This window comes from Thamnophis elegans, chromosome 3, assembly GCF_009769535.1.
Source record: "Thamnophis elegans isolate rThaEle1 chromosome 3, rThaEle1.pri, whole genome shotgun sequence".
Lineage (NCBI taxonomy): Eukaryota > Metazoa > Chordata > Lepidosauria > Squamata > Colubridae > Thamnophis > Thamnophis elegans.
Genome location: NC_045543.1, coordinates 89595460 through 89611951, shown reverse-complemented (window position 1 = coordinate 89611951; position 16492 = coordinate 89595460).

The following is a 16492-nucleotide window of genomic DNA, read 5'->3' as shown; positions in this document are numbered from 1 at the left end:
GCAAGAATCATGCTTACTGTATATACTCAAGTATAAGCCTAGTTTTTCAGCCCACTTTTTGGGCTGAAAAAAGCCGCCTCGGCTTATACTCGAGTCAGTGAAAAATTTGCCCGAAATGGAGGAGAAAAAGGGGCGGGGCCATGCCGCTGGGTGACACTCGTGAATGGCCCAGTGCCCCTGTGAGTTTCCCCTCCCTCTGTGTCAGTTTGCCGCGCAGCGCGCACCGCACCATCCCCCCTCCTCACGTTCTAATGTAATGCAGGGCTGTCTTACGATTCCCCTTCCTCCCCCTCCTGCCGCTCTGCAACGATGTCCCACCTCCTCCTTGTTATGGCAAGCAGCCACATAGCGATGTCCCACCTCCTCTGGTACAGTGATCCAATGATAGGAATCACTGTGCCGTGTGTCATAGGAGGCGGGACATCGCTCCCGCGGCTGCACGGGACATCATCATCACAGCGGGACATCAGCATCATGAGGTGAGTGAAGTATTTCATTGAATACACCGCTAGTTTACTGTTTTTCTTTGAAATAAATATTCAAAAACATTATTGGTATCTATTTTTATTTTTAAAATTTACCGGTAGCTGCTGCATTTCCCACCCTAGGCTTATACTCGAGTCAATAACTTTTCCAGTTTTTTTTGGTGGTAAAATTAGGTGCCTCGGCTTATATTCGGGTCGGCCTATACTCGAGTATATACGGTGATTGGCCTGGCCGGGGGAGAGGGGGGATTATGCGACCTCCTGTCACCACTCCGCCATTCACCATCACCAGGGAATGCTGGAGCCTTTACTGCTGAGCAGATGATCGGTGATTGGATTGGCATTCCAGAATACCACAAGCTGTTCTAGGTGGTGAAGATTGCCGCCATCACCGATCACCAATTGCCACCACCAAATGCTGGCAGCGATAGATGGCGAGGATTGTAACAGTTGATTGGTGGTATTCCAGGAGGCCAATCCAACTGCCAATCAGCTGCAGGGCAGCAAAGGCTCCAGCATTTCCCAGTGGCTGCAGCAGCTAGCTCAGTTGACCAGTGGTGGACGCAACAGAGCAGAGCCCTGAAGAGACACATGTTGGGGCTGCCATAACGTGCTGAAGCTGACCACGCTGTTTGCTGTTAGCTGCAAGGACATTAGCCAGATGAATACCAGATGGATGCTGGGAGATAGAGGGAGATTTTTTTTTCTTGTTTTCCTCCTCTAAAGCTAATGCACCTCTTATGGTCTAGTGTGTCTTATATTGCAAAAAAATATGATATATTCTTATGAGGTTTTACTGTTCAGACTTTCTACCTGATTCAGTATTATCTGTAGAACTGTTTTCTGTCAGAAACTGTGTTCACACATCATGATACTTCATCCAGGTCTGATACTTTTCAAGATAGCTTTACTGCAGTAACTTAATGGTAGCTTTATTTTATCTCCTCCTACAAAGCCTACACTGGAAGGCATAATCACCTGCAGTGGCTCCAGATAGAAATGCTAAATATAATAAAGTAATCAAGAAATCATTCTACAATTCAATATATATTTTAGCACATAGAGCAGATTTAATAAGACAGCACTTTTTTTTCCTCACTGGCCTATATGTAGCCTCAGGTCAATTCAGAAGATTCAGATGTGGTACATCAAATGTGAGGAAAGAGATAAAAGGAATTATGTCCTTCACTTGCCAGAGATTGCCCGGGGCAAGTAACTGCTGTCAGTCTCTGACTTGTCCCATGTTGGCTGTTTGCTAAAACAGATCCAGTTGATTAGGTCCCATACAATTAAAAGCAGGAGGAAAAAATAATGTCTGAACTGAGACTATTTGAAAAGAAATAATGGGGATTATACTTCTAGGAAGGACCTTATAAGACAGAGGTCGCCAACCTGGCTTTGTGGACCGTGGTGGCAGGAGAGGGCATGGTTCTACGCAAGCACCGGTTGAGCACTGTTGGCACAAATTGAGGTCAGAGACCCCTGCTATAAGGGTTTTTCTTTTATTGTCCTAACAATTGGCCAATCAAAATATATTTAATTTGCAATTATGTACTAGGCAGGGCAGTCGGTGTGATAATATATGTTCCTGCCCCATTTTTATCCTTGTAACAATCCTATGAAGTAGTCTGCACTGGGAATTGTGATTGCCCCTAACTCACACAGAGAGCTACATGGACAGGCATGAACGTGAGTCTGTCAAACTCTCAAGATTTCCATGCTGATGTTGGAAATGTAAAGGCAGGTTTACCTCTGCAACCAATGATCTCTAATCCAGTCTGCAACAGTACGTATGTTCTGGAGATGTTGCTTCAAAACAGGCTGTTAACCAAATAAAACAGTGTTCTGGCATGAAAGCAAAACAAATGACATGAATGAGAACACTAACACTCAAGAGAACAGGAAAGCAAGACCAAAACAACGGATACGAAATAAAGCTTGGTCATCATGTTCCCCTTTTTCTCTCTCAAAAGAATGGTTGCCCCTCTCCTGCCCTTTCCTCCTACACTGTAGAAAATGTGTAATTTGGTGTAAACTTCCTCTCACTTGAAATTTGTAAGTGGAAGATAGTTTCTTGTGTTCTTCAGTTGTCTATTCCTCAACAGCAGACTTAGCAAGAGGTTTCACTAGAAATGAAGTATCACTCATAATTCTCAGAACATTTTTTCTTAACATACTTCTTTTTTACTGAAACATTTTAAGATATTCTGGGCAAGATGTTCTCTGTGTCCCCATATTTCTGACTCTCTTTTGTCCACCACGTTCTTATTTCTCAGTTGCTTTTCCAGCTCCACATTCTCTTTTCGTTTACTCCCTTTCCTTTACCACACATAGGACTGCTCTCCCCATCCCATTTCTCGGCTAAATTCACACAACCATATAGTACTCCTTTCATCGAGAGCAGGTACCAGTGAGGTTGCCCCAAAGCTGGTTGAGGTACAGATATATCGGAATTTGCCACAGGTCTGCAATGCTTCATGTATATCATGGCACTATTTTAAGTTTTGTTCATTCCAATACTTATGACAAAACTGCTTCCATCCATTCCAAAAAAATATTGAAAGGACTTCAAGGCTACATAATGTAAGATTATGTAAAAACCATTATATTTCCTTTGCTACGGTGGACTGTGACTGATTTTTTATTTATGTCCTGCCTTTCTTTTGCACACTTCCAGGTGGCAAACGTAATACTTCCTTCTCCAAATTTCGTAGAACAACAACCTTATGGTATAATTTGGTTGACAATGTATGATCAGATTAAAGATGTCTGACCATTATCAAAATATATAATTAGGATGAACTTTCCAGTATGAGCCTGCAATGTGCTGCAAAAAAAACCACCAGTCCTAGGCTGCATCAATAAAAGAATAACATCAATTGCCTTCATTGGTGAATAAAATTGGTTTTTAAACCGGTAAGATCACACCCCTGCTCTAAGCCATTTCTTCTATGGCTATGCCAACCTTTCTGTAAATAGCTGTTCAAGCCCCAATTCCTGGTACCACAAAATAAATCGGGGAGGGGGCGGACCCCGAGAAGCTCAGCTACAGACAGAAAGTCTGGGCTACTGCCAAGAACCATTAAGACTGTTATAGGCAGTTTCTAAAAACACTTAAAGCAGCAGAGACAGCAATTAAGATAAGGATTAGGCTAGAAATATAGGCACACTAGAATCTTTCCTTTCTCCCTTCCTTGCAGGATTAGTCCTGTAAAGTGAGAAAATATTTCTTTCAACAGGTTCTCAAACTGCTCAGAAAATTAACATACAGTTCTCCTGAAGCAGTGCAAACCGACAGGAGCCCATCACTGGAGAATACACACACGCACATAAACAAGGTTTTGAACAAATGCTGAAGACCCTCTCAAGCCCATTCATGCAATCTTCTTGTACGTGAGCTGTATGATACTTAAGAATCCATAAGTTCAGGGAACAAGTCTGCTGTTCTAATACAAAACTAGCCAATGTCTAGTATGACAGAATACCAAGCGCATTCAGAGAGATAAATATGTTTAAGTATTTACTTCCTGCATATTGAGCAACACCATTTTTTTTTCCTTTTGTAAATAAGACATACTTTTTTTTTTGACAGAGAGCTTTCTGTCATGCCTTCAGGATGTAAACTACATAACCCAGGTTTGTATAATCTGTCATACCATCTGACCTTTCTTCACTTTTCCCAAGGTTTGTATGAGGTGAAGCTGAATTCCAGCCAAGTTGGCTGATATTTAGACTGATGAAAAACCAGCTAACAGAGAAAAACAACTAAAGGAAATGGGAGAGGTTATCATTGCTCCCTGTATCTAGAGAAATGCATCCACCTTTTGATTCTCAGGGAATCGGGTTTGGAAGAATAGTTGGCTTGCTTTTAGACAATCCATTTTTAAAATGGATGAAACTGAGAAGAAAAAAGCAAGCTTCTGGGAAATAATAGTTCCTAAAAGATCAGTTTCTTCAATTTAATGTTTGATATGTACGTAATACCTAATAAACTTCTCCATAGCTCTCTACCATAAAGTTACTGAAACGTCCATTGACTTGTTTGATTAGAGAAAAGACAAAACTTATGTTTATTGATGATTGAAACTTCAGTATAAATTCTGCATAAAATTGAATAAAAATAACCTTATGATTCATCGTTTTGATTATTAGATAGGATAGATAATAGAAAGAAGAGAGATATAATATAACTTTGAAGAGAGAGGTCAATTTATACTTGTATTGGAAGTCACTTTTTAATACCTTTTTCCTTTCTTTTGTATTTTACTGCTATTCTTTTCCTTCTAGCATGTTTAGTTTTTTTCTTTCATCTTTCCTTTTTTATTTTTTTTTGTATTTATTAGTCTTATTCTTCTGTTTTCAATAAAATTAGACATGCATATGGACATATATATCCCTAAGGAATCATTAAAAAAGTAATTAATTTAATTACTACATCTGGTCTGCCTGATACAAATTCCATATTGGACAGTGGTGTGCTACAGCAGTTCATACCAGTTTCTGAGAAAGCCAATTATTAAATTTTCAGAAATTCTGAGAGCTGGTTGAAAGCAAGGTAAAATGCCCAAATTTGTTATAAAATGAGTCAGATGAATCAGTAGGATTGGAACTACTTCCTTTATTCAAACTGGGAATATTACTAGAAATTTAAAAAGCTTAGTGTTGTTTTTGTTTAAAAGTGGCAAAGGTTTTTTGAAGCAAATTTTACTTGACCATTGCTTTAATTCAGGGGTAAAATGTTACCAGTTCGGACCGGTTCACCCGAACTAGTAGTAAAAATGCTACCGGTTCGCCCAAACCTGTAGTAAAAAGAATGCTACTGGTTCTGGCGAACTGGTATTTCAGCTGTGACGTGTGATTTATATTATCTAGAATCGGCAGATTTCCTGCTTTCTAGCTAATCTAAATCACATGGCGCAGCAGATTTCCCCCCTTGCTGTTCTACTTAACTTTGCAGGTGCACTTATTAGCAGGTTCCACCCACCCACCCAGATGTCATCACATCCCATTTTTATGCTCTGCACATACCTGGACGGTCCTGCACATGCATGGAGGTGGCGCATGTGAACGAGCCAGTAACAAAAGTAAATTGATTTCATCCCTGCTTTAATTCCCATGTATCTAAGTATACATCTCATTTCTATTATTACTGTAACCATAAACTATGTAAGAAATGAAGGGAAAAATTAAAGATTATAGTATCTGATCCGCAGGCAACCATTATATCCAGCTATGTTACTATGTTCAGAATTTAAGGTTGTGAGGTAATAATAGAAACGGAATATAGGAAGGAAGGAAGAAGACAGAAGAATAGAAATGTATAAAAAATATAATATCAAAAAATAGGTTTTTTAATGTAATGTCATTTTGACCCTGAATTAAAGAGAGTAATTATAAAATAAGCTATACAAAAATTAGTCAAGCCGTGTATTTCAAGCAATACAGAGAGACTGACTGACTGTTCTATGTAGTACAAAGTTAAACAAGAATTATTTGTGCAAATTTCAGTTCGTACTTATTATTCATGTATAGTAAAATATTAAAAGTGTGAGTATGGATGATGCAGAAATTTGGATATTCTTCATGTCCATTTGTTATTATTTTACTATTTTATTATTATTTAGACCCCAAAAGTTTGGCCTACAACCAGAAAGAGGAAGACTTTTCCACAAGTGAACATATTTGCTGACCTTTCTAACATCTCTGATTGTGATCCTTCTTCTCTCTACACTCAACAATCATGTGCTCTTCCTCCCACCAACTGCCTGAGCATTCATAAGTGAAGATAATTCACACTTATAAAATACAGGATGACTTTAAAAAATCTTAAACACTTCTAACTAGAAGCTTTAACTGTGAAAAACACTATTAAGAAATAGAACTGTTAAGGCAATATCTCAAGGACGAAGAAAATTATCTGCAGTATAGAAATAACAAATCATTACAAATGACCAAGTGATAAATGTAATAAACTCACACTGGAGTGACTGTCCACAATTCGATAGTACAATGTAGTTTACAAAACAACAATCTCCGAGAGAAATTTGTCAAAAAATATTACTTTAATCTCATCACAAAAATCATGGCTTAAAATATGCAAAAGAAAACCCAAGAAACCCACAAACTCATTTTGGAACAGCACTTTGTACTGATGAAACAAAAACTGAACAATTTAATCACCACCTTTAAAATATATATTGGGGGGGTCGCGCAATCAGCGAACCGGTAGTTAAACCAGGAGCAGCCCATCACTGTCCCTAGTCTTTCTTTGCATTAAACTAGACATACCCAGTTCCTGCAATTGTTCTTCATATGTTTTAGCCTCCAGTCCCCTAATCATCTTTGTTGCTCTTCTCTGCACTCTTTCTAGAGTCTCCACATCTTTTTTACATTGTAGCGACCAAAACTGGATACAGTATTCCAAGTGTGGCCTTACCAAGGCATTATAAAGTGGTATTAACACTTCACGTGATCTTGATTCTATCCCTCTGTTTATGCAGCCTAGAACTGTGTTGGCTTTTTTGGCAGCTGCTGCACACTGCTGGCTCATATTTAAATGGTTTTCCACTAGGACTGCAAGATCCCTTTCACAATCACCACTGTGAGATACCATATATACTATACCTGTGTATTTTGTTTTTCTTGCCTAAATACTTTTTTCACCACTGAATTTCATTTTGTTAGATAGCACCTGAGGTGGATTGCTCCCAGTTCAGCCAAACCGGTAGTGGAATTTAGGACTGGGTGGCAGAACCTGCAGCGACCCAGGCTGGCCACACCCACGAACCGGTTCCCCAGTCATCGTTGCCCTTCCCGGCATGTTGTTTAGTAGTGCATGTGCATGCACAGTTCACTGTAAATTATTCTGCACATGCATGAAGCATGTGCGAAGCAAACTGGTAGTAAAACCGGGAGCAACCCACCCCTGGATAGTGCCCAATGTTCAAGTCTGTCAATAAGTGTGTCAAAAAGTGATATAGTATTATACTATATGAGTTGATCAGTAGTCTTTTTTCAATCAGGGATTGAGGATCTAAGTCAGCAATACTGATTTATGTGCTTTAGCCACTGACTAAAATGTTATAAATTTTTGGTCCAAAACTATCATAGCCGCCTATTTTCAAAGACCCAACAAGATATCTCTAGTCCTTTATCTTTCTTAAAATACAGTATCAGTGGAATAAAATTGGTGTGTCTTTTTAAATCCTGCTGTATTCCAAATCCAACTAATCAAAAATAGCCAACATCATTCAGTAGAATGGGAATGGAAATCCAAAAATATTGAGAAGATTACAGATTGCCTGCTCCCAGATTAAGTACTGGACTATGTAGCATAATGGAAGGGCCAATTTATATTGAAGCTAGACATCAAATATATTTTTTCTGAACAGCAAAGGATATTGCTGGAAGAGGGCCACAATTAATCTATACCCTTTATTATAATGGTAAGGAAAATATGTACTTCAGTACTAAGAGACAAAAGCTGGAAAGCTTCAGACACATATCCAATTAGCTGATTAGTTTTGATTCCTGGAAACCAACAATGCTTGGTCAGCAATTGGCAGACATGATTTAACCTCTATGTTCCTACATGTGGATTTATTTTTCCTAAAGTAATTCTGAATGCATGCATATGACTAAAACATATGAGCATGCTGTTAAAGAGGTTATATGTGGTAGAGAAAGTATTTTTACATAATGACAAATTGTACTGGAGGATAAGGCATAATATAAGGCTATCCTCTTCAAAGTTCCTATAGTTTGGCCCTCCTAAGGTTGGCACCATCCTGATGTGTTGGGTATTACTCAAAGAAATCCCAGTCATTACTCCTAACATATCTGGAAAGTACTTTCTGGAGAAACATTGTTTGACCCAGGATCTGCACTCTGAAACGTTTTTTCTTTTCATCTTTATGCTCAAACTAAACATGATGAGGGAAAGATACATTTTGCTGACATGAATTTAAGGTCATCTGTGTTGGTGAGGGTCTATAAGTCTTTCGGTTCACTGATTACTTCTTACATGTCTCCATGTGGACTTTGAAAACAGAGGGGGGTAAACATTAATTGAAAGGGAGGCGATGGTGAGATCTGTCTATTGAATATGATTTTCCCTCTAAATGCTTTTTCCTTGTGTTTCCATGATTTCCAAATATAGCTTGGAGTAAAATACTGAGCCCTACCAGACAGAACTTGTTGTGTTTATAAACTGGAGCTAACCATCTGGTCTGTCTAACTAGAGATCCAGTTTGATGTACTATAGTGGACATGCTGAGATAGGAAGGAAGAATCTATGAGTTCTAGGCCTCCCCTAGCCATGATTGTCAGCTGGGTGAACTTTGGGATAGCTACTCTCTCTCAGCCCAACCCATCTTACATGGCTATTGCTGTGGGGAGATAGGAGGCATGAGTATGAAGTATGTTTGCTGCCTTGAGATATATAAAAAGGTGGGATAAAAAAAATCTAATAGTAATATTGAGTGTAATCCCAAACCATTTTTCCACTCTCTATGGCAGAAAGAGCACATGGTAAAAATTAGGGAGTTTTTTCAACCAAAAAAGGAAGAATAAGGTCAAAGCTGTGAGGGTGTACCACTTCAAAAATAGAGACATGTGAAGGAAGCTTCCTTTTTTAAGATTTTTGAACAACTGAATAATTTTGCTGTTTGCAAATAGAAGCAACAAGTCACAGTCCTTGAGTCAGTATGCTTTGTGTGATCAGACTTAATCTCTCTTTTAAAAGACTTGATTGTACAGATATGTAAGAAAACTGTTGAAATAAGTACTGGCATATCTGTGCTGGGTTTTTCCAGTCAGAAAGAGATAAGAACGCAATCCAAAGGTTCTGACTGTGAGTGACCCAGGATTCAGATCAGGTAGTATAGCCTAAAGTAAAATGACTATGATGTCTTTGTTGAAATTCTGACATTACATACTGTCTCCCTAGATATATTTGAATCACAGCCATCCCTAGCCAGATTCATCTTGTACCCATTGTAGCACTTAGTAGCTTAGATCCAAGGGCTGCCTTGAATAGCTCTTTCAATCTAGCATCTTGATAGATCTCATTTACTGCTTTTGACTTGGGTGAGCAAACAGTCTCACTTTGTCTCTTGTAAAATAGAGAAATTAAAGTGTGTGATAAAAAAATTAAAATTGGTTGAATTTTATGATGATTAAAATCAAATTGAGATACCAGAAATGATATTTTGTATTGGTTAGATCCTTTCAACATTAATAACTGTGATAATGTAATATTCCTGGCAGCTTTCTGTGTATCACTTTCTTTATGAGAATCCTACTTCTTTAATTTCTTAATATATAAACACATATGCTTGGAAGTCAAATGGGAAATTTCTTAAAGTCCAGTCCCCAGGTCCTCTTGTTAAATATGGGCTATCATCATTTTTATTCTTGCTGTCCTTGGAACACTAAAAACATGCTGACAATATCATTGAATTAATCAGGCTTATTTTCAGCTAGCTTATAAGAAATTTCAGAAATGTCTTGCTGATTAACATGGATCCCTGCATAGTAAGAGCTATCACTCCTTCTTCAAATTACAAGATAATAAAATAAATTCCTAATACCGCAGTATGGTTTCAGTGTACAGGTGAACGTGTTTGCTTTATCATTTTGCAAAAGGCATTTTTCTTGTACTTCTAAATCTTAGTTGCATATTGCTATGGCGTTGGGAAAAAAAGATAAACTGTTTAGAGAGCCTGCAGGCAGGATACCCGACTTTTAACAGAAGAAAGAAAGATATGGATGGGCTAGGAGAAATGAGGTGATGATTACCACAAATGGAAAAATGTCTATCCATAAATTCTGAAGAGCTTCAGCGTCACAAATAAACAGGTTGCCTTTTCTACAATTTAAGGTACTCAGCTGATAAGCCAAAAATAAATTGAATCAACTGCCAAACAAAGACTGTGTGAAATCATGCAAATGTAGAATTCCTTTTGAAATGATACAAAGACCCCATGAGGAAGTGCCCTTTATTATTTTAGGAGTGCAAAAGGATTACATTGGCTTACTAAAAACTCCCTGTCTTTTCAGGAAATATTAGACTCTACACAATTGTTGCGAAATGGTAATGCTCATGGCCCAGATGGTTTTTCAGTAGAACAGTATGAGACATTTGCAGGTTTGTTGGGTTTTATACTTTTGGAGGCATATAATGAATCTTTTAAGAGTGATAAATTTCCATCATTTCATGAGGCACATATTAGACCAATTTTAAAACCAGATAAAGATCCAAACTGTTTTGCTAATTAAGGACCCACCGCATCAATTAATGTGGATAGTAGGATCTTAACCACTTTACTGGCTAGATAGTTGCAGGAGGTCTTAACAAACATAATTTATTCTTCCCAACTGGGGTCTGTTAAAAATCATTAAGCATCGAACAATTTACAGTTATTAACTAATATATTCAATATAGCCAAGTATAGAATGGATTCTGCAGTACAAGAATCTTTAAATGAAGAAACCGTTTTGATTTGATTTGGATCAAATTCCTAGAGCAAGTGATTATTAGATATGGCTTTCGATTGAGATTTATTACTTGCAACTCTGTGCCAGAACTATAACAAATGGTGTGATTTCTGACTCTTGGATTACAATGTGGCACTCGGCAGGGCTGCCCACTTTCACCCTGGCTATATAATTTCATCCTTGAACCTTGGCCACAGTGGTAGGATAGACATTAAGAGTATTACATTGGCAGAATGTGAGTATAAATTACTTTTGCATGCTGATATTTTGGCAATTCCAGACCAGCATCTTATCAAGCATCCTAATTTTATAAAAGTAGTATAATATGTTGGAAAGCATTATTTGAATAAATCTTACCTATGGTACTTTCTTTGGTTTCTTATATATTAATACAGTTAGGCAAAGAGTTGTCTATTCCAACTGATTATATTGAATATCTAGAGCCAAGAAGAGAGAAATTAAAGAGATCAAAACTGGTGGAATATAATCAGTGCTTTTTTGTTGGATAAATGAAAATGATAGACTGCCACAGAAACCAATTTTAGCCCTTCCTGCACATGACTGAAAGCTATCAAACAGCAGAATTTGCACTGACAATTTTGGTAAAAGACAGCCTAAATGGGTAAAAGAGACATCAAAGGCTGCTGCTGTTGTTCCAATAGATTTTTAAAAAATAGTATATAAGTATAGTAAGTGCAGTAGTCTTTAATTTGAGTAGAATCACGGAGTAAAGTGGAGAGGGAATTGCTCCACACATCTTTGCTCCACACATTTTTCAATTTAAATCACTTCCCCTAGGCCTATTATGTTGCTGTTTAGATCATGGAGGAAAACACAAGTATGAGTACATTTATGCAATCTAGGTCATGTGTACTTAATTACTGTGTTATTTTAGCAAATCAATGTTGTTTGTTGCTGCTTTCTTTCTTTTTTTTTTTTTTTGCAAATTCAGTATAAGAGCTTTCTATATTTTGTGGAATTAAATTCATCTGGAAAAATTTCATGCAAAGAAAACTATCTGCCAGTTCCATTTCATTCAATTGTTTTCGTTGCAGTGAAGAAAAAAAAATCTATTTCAACATTTTGATGAGTTACACATGATAACTAAAAGAAATCCACACTTATTCCAAGATTATACTTCAGTTCCTTAGCGGACACCCTCCCCCCCATTTTGCAATATTGCGTCGAGGAAAGTGGGAAAACTCAAGGGTCATTGGGCAAGAATGATGGAACATTGACTTCCTGGTGTTATTGCACTTCAGAAATAGTGAAAAACAATCTCTTTCTCTCCTTAGAACACAATCAATGCCTGCATAAGTCTTCAGTGAAAATACAGCATCTTAACATTAATTATGGGTCTAAATGTTTTGCAAAATGAAGATGATAACTATCTCAAATTTTAGGTATGATAGTCTTTAATTTCAAGAGGAGAGAGATACTCTTTACATCACTTGACAGCCAAGTGTGAGTTAAGCAGGAGGTATATGGAATGAATCCAAAAGAATGTTCATCAAAGTATCAGAAGACATCAGGAGAACAGAGAACTGAAATACTGCTAGAGGAGGAAACCTGAGCTCCACTCTAAAGTGACAAGTTATCACAAGTACAAGAGGAAAGAGGAATATTTTTCTGCTTAAATGAGTTTCTCTTGGTTTTGCAGTTTAGATGGCTGATATATTACAACTCCCAATCTCCAATTTTTGCCTGCTCGAAGTCTATGACTCCACAGTGATGACTTTATATTTCTTTCTATCTGCTTACAAAGATTAACTACACTGGCAATTGAATCTTACATTGACCCCAGAAACTTAAGAACAACTGTAACTGCAAACATTACATTGACATTTACAGCATTGTTTTCCAATGAAAGGGAATAGCTAGGGATTCAAGAGGAACAGCCAAAAAGATTAATGCTTCACTAGCACATAGTAGATGAAGTAGGTACCTTCCTGTGTCTAATAATAGGACTGGTTCTATCTGCATTTATTAACTGAATGAACAAAGTGCAACCCAACTTTACTACAATGTGTACAGTTGAAGTGCAAAACTTTATGTGATTATTTGAATCTTGGCTGAAGTCCCTTCTTCAATTCTAAATGCTCAATTAACAAACTACAGGAATGTGCACAATTAGCTTTTGTCATGCCAAGAAAAAGTTCTATAGCTTTATTTTCATCATCATGGAAGAACAGAAGGAGGAAGATTCAGCAGAATGAGTATAAAAAATAATATTATAAAGTTGTATGAAACATGAGCAAGTTGGAAAAATGCAACCAAACTTATGCAATACATTTAAGCTCTAATCTTTAAATGGCATAGCAAAGAATAGCCCTTTTTTCTTTAGGTACACACAAATGTTTAGATACTATGTTCTATGGGAGCACTGCATGTTAGAAAGAATAGTTTATATGGTTGTAAAAACGGTTAGAAGCCATTTATTTGCAAATCTCTCCCTGTTGCACCCAACTGCCAACTACTTGTGAATTTAGAAAGAAATATGAAGTATACAACATATAGCAATATAAAGTATAAGGTATACTTAAAGTTGCCAAAATTGAGAAACACTATAACATATACAGTATATAGCAAATATATTAAAGACAGCAAAAAGATAGGTAGGGTAGGGCAGGGTAGGGTGATAGATAGACAGACAGACAGACAGACAGACAGACAGACAGACAGACAGACAGACAGACAGACAGACAGACAGACAGACAGACCTAACCAGCAACCATACACAAAAACATTTGCAATTAATGATTCTTGGATAAAGAAATATACAACTTCAAATCATTAGCAACATGTAGTCTTCAAAAAGAAAAGAATCAGTATCTTCCCATTTATTTATTTCCTGATAACAAAACTGGCAGTAAATCAAATTTATATCATCTATTCTCTGCTTCCCAAGTCCTAGCTGATCGGGAGGAAATGAGGATTTTGCAGTAATCTTCTCCTGGAGTGGGATGGGAATGGAGATTTTACAGTATCCTTCCCCTGCCACGTCCACCAAGCAATGCCATGCCCACCAAGCCATGCCCACAGAACCGGTAGTAAAAAATTTGAATCCCACCACTGATACATTGGTATACTGTAAGAAAACCACATTTATATTATAACATATATTGCAACCACACTTGAGCCCAAAATTTATGTTGCTAAGTAAAGAGAGTTGTTAAGTGAGTTTTGCCCCAAAACTCACTCCAAAGAAAAGTTATGACTTTTCTTGCCTCAGTTGCTAAGTGAATCACTGCAGTTAAGTTAATAATATGATTGTTAAGTGATCTGACTTCCTCTTTGCTTGTCAGATCACAAAAGGTTATCACACCAGTTGCCAAGTGTCCAAACTTTGATTACATGACAATGGAGATGCTAAGTCACTTTTTTCAGTGCTGTTGTAACTTCCAATGGTCATTAAATGAATTGCTGTAAGTTGATGACTATTTTTTCAATCAGAATAAACCTGGAAGGGGGCTTTGAGGTCTTCTAGTCAAATATAGTTTCAGACAAATAACTGTCCAGTCTCTTATTTAAAATCTCCAGGGATGAAGCACCCACAACTTATGACGACAGTTTGTTCCACTGGTTAATTGTCTTCACTCTTATGAAGTTTCTCCTCAGTTCCAGGTTGCTTCTCTCCTCGATTAGTTTCCATCCATTGTTTCTTGTCCTGCCCTCTGGTGCTTTGGAAAATAAGTTGACCCTCCTCTTCTTGGTGGCAATCTCTCAGATATTGGAATACTGCTATCATGCCCCATCTAGTCCTTCTTTTCTCTAGACTAGCCAAACCCAAATCCTGCAACTGTTCTTCATATATTTTAGTCTCCAGGCCTTTAATCAGCTTAGTTGGTCTTCTTTGCAGTTTTTCCAAAGTCTCAACATCTTTTTTGTAATGTGCTGACTAAAACTGGATGCAGTATTCTAGATGTGACCTTACGAAGGCTTTATAAATCTATAGATTTATAAATCTACCTGTAATGGATTTCACATAGACTCCGTCAACCAATTCTTCCCTGTTTTTAGCCATTATATCACCCTGCAATCATGATTAAAGTACATATGTGCAAAATTTTATTTACTGATTAATATATTGATTGATTAATGAACTTTTAATGGCTACCCACCTCATAGAAGTGACTCTGAACAGATACAACAATTAAATATATTTTACTAGCTTTGTAGAAATAATTCCAGAGAATTCCACAGTGTTCTTTTTATGGTTATGATTATGTTTTTTGGAGAGATTGGTTAGCAGTTAAAAAATAAGTCGCCTAAACCAGAAGAGGTTCAAGATGTCTGGACAAGATAAAACAGATCCGCTTGGGAACAGACAAATCCTAGAAAACCTTGAACTCTTTCTGATTTGGAAAACATATTTCTGAAAATTGTCCATTTTTTTCTTCAGAATGATACAAACAATACATTTTGCACACCTCTAGTTAGAAGCGTTAGAAAATGTCTGTTGTAAAATGCAAATATGTTATACTTTCATCTCTACAGCTTGCAAGAGAACTTTAGATTCAGGTGAAAATCTTTTTGTCATACTAACTGCTCAGAATTCTTAACAAACTACAGATCAAATGAACCCAAAATGACAGTGAGAAACACTAGCAATCAATATTTTTTTCCTGTTGTGTGATGTTACAGTTGAGAATGTTTTTGTTGCACCAAGTTGTTTTGAAGCTCACAGAGTAGTACAATGATTGGATGAATTCTTCAAAACTTTCCTAATAGTCAACTGGCAGTGACCACTGATTTGCTTTTAGCATCCTCTGTGTGTTCTCAGAATTGTGAAGTCTGCAGAAACAAAGGCAAGTCAGCTTTGAGCTACATTGTGAGGGATTCAGTAATGGAAATGAAGAATGTAGATAAAGTATCTGAGGGACCCATTTGTGTCATGTTGGTGCAGCGAGCCTTGAAACTACTGTATGGGTGTAAAAATAAGGCTTCAGCTATTTGCTTTTCATAATTTCTCCTTTGTTATATGGGTTATTTAAAGATGGAGTTGAAAAAAACAGAGAAGAATAATTGGGGTTTATGGGACTGATGCAAAAATTACAAGGCCTTTCCCCTCTTTCCCTTTTAAATAGCAGAGTTTCTGCAAAGACTCTTTCTGGCTAAGAGAGATCGTGGAAAAAGTGCTTTGCGTGACTCAGAGAGGTAAATACTGTAGTTTCAGTTGAGGCAAATTGTTCCTACCCTGCACTAGCTCAGAAGATCATGATGAATAAAGAAAAGAGCAAACTCTCCACATTCTAAAGAAAACAGGAAATTACTAATCCAACTATTACCTCTCTCATCTCAATGTTTCAAAATCAGAGATATTTCTCATCTGCAGTCCCCAAATTGCCACTCTGTATATGGCACTCCAGGGTTTTGTGCATTGCTTGTCAATTTGCTTGCACAGAAAGAAAACCATGCATTTTGCTAAGAGGAAATTACCAAATTAAAGTACTATCCATAGATCAAATATGACAGCAGTGTTTTGGACCTGAGTAATCAAAAAAGCAAGT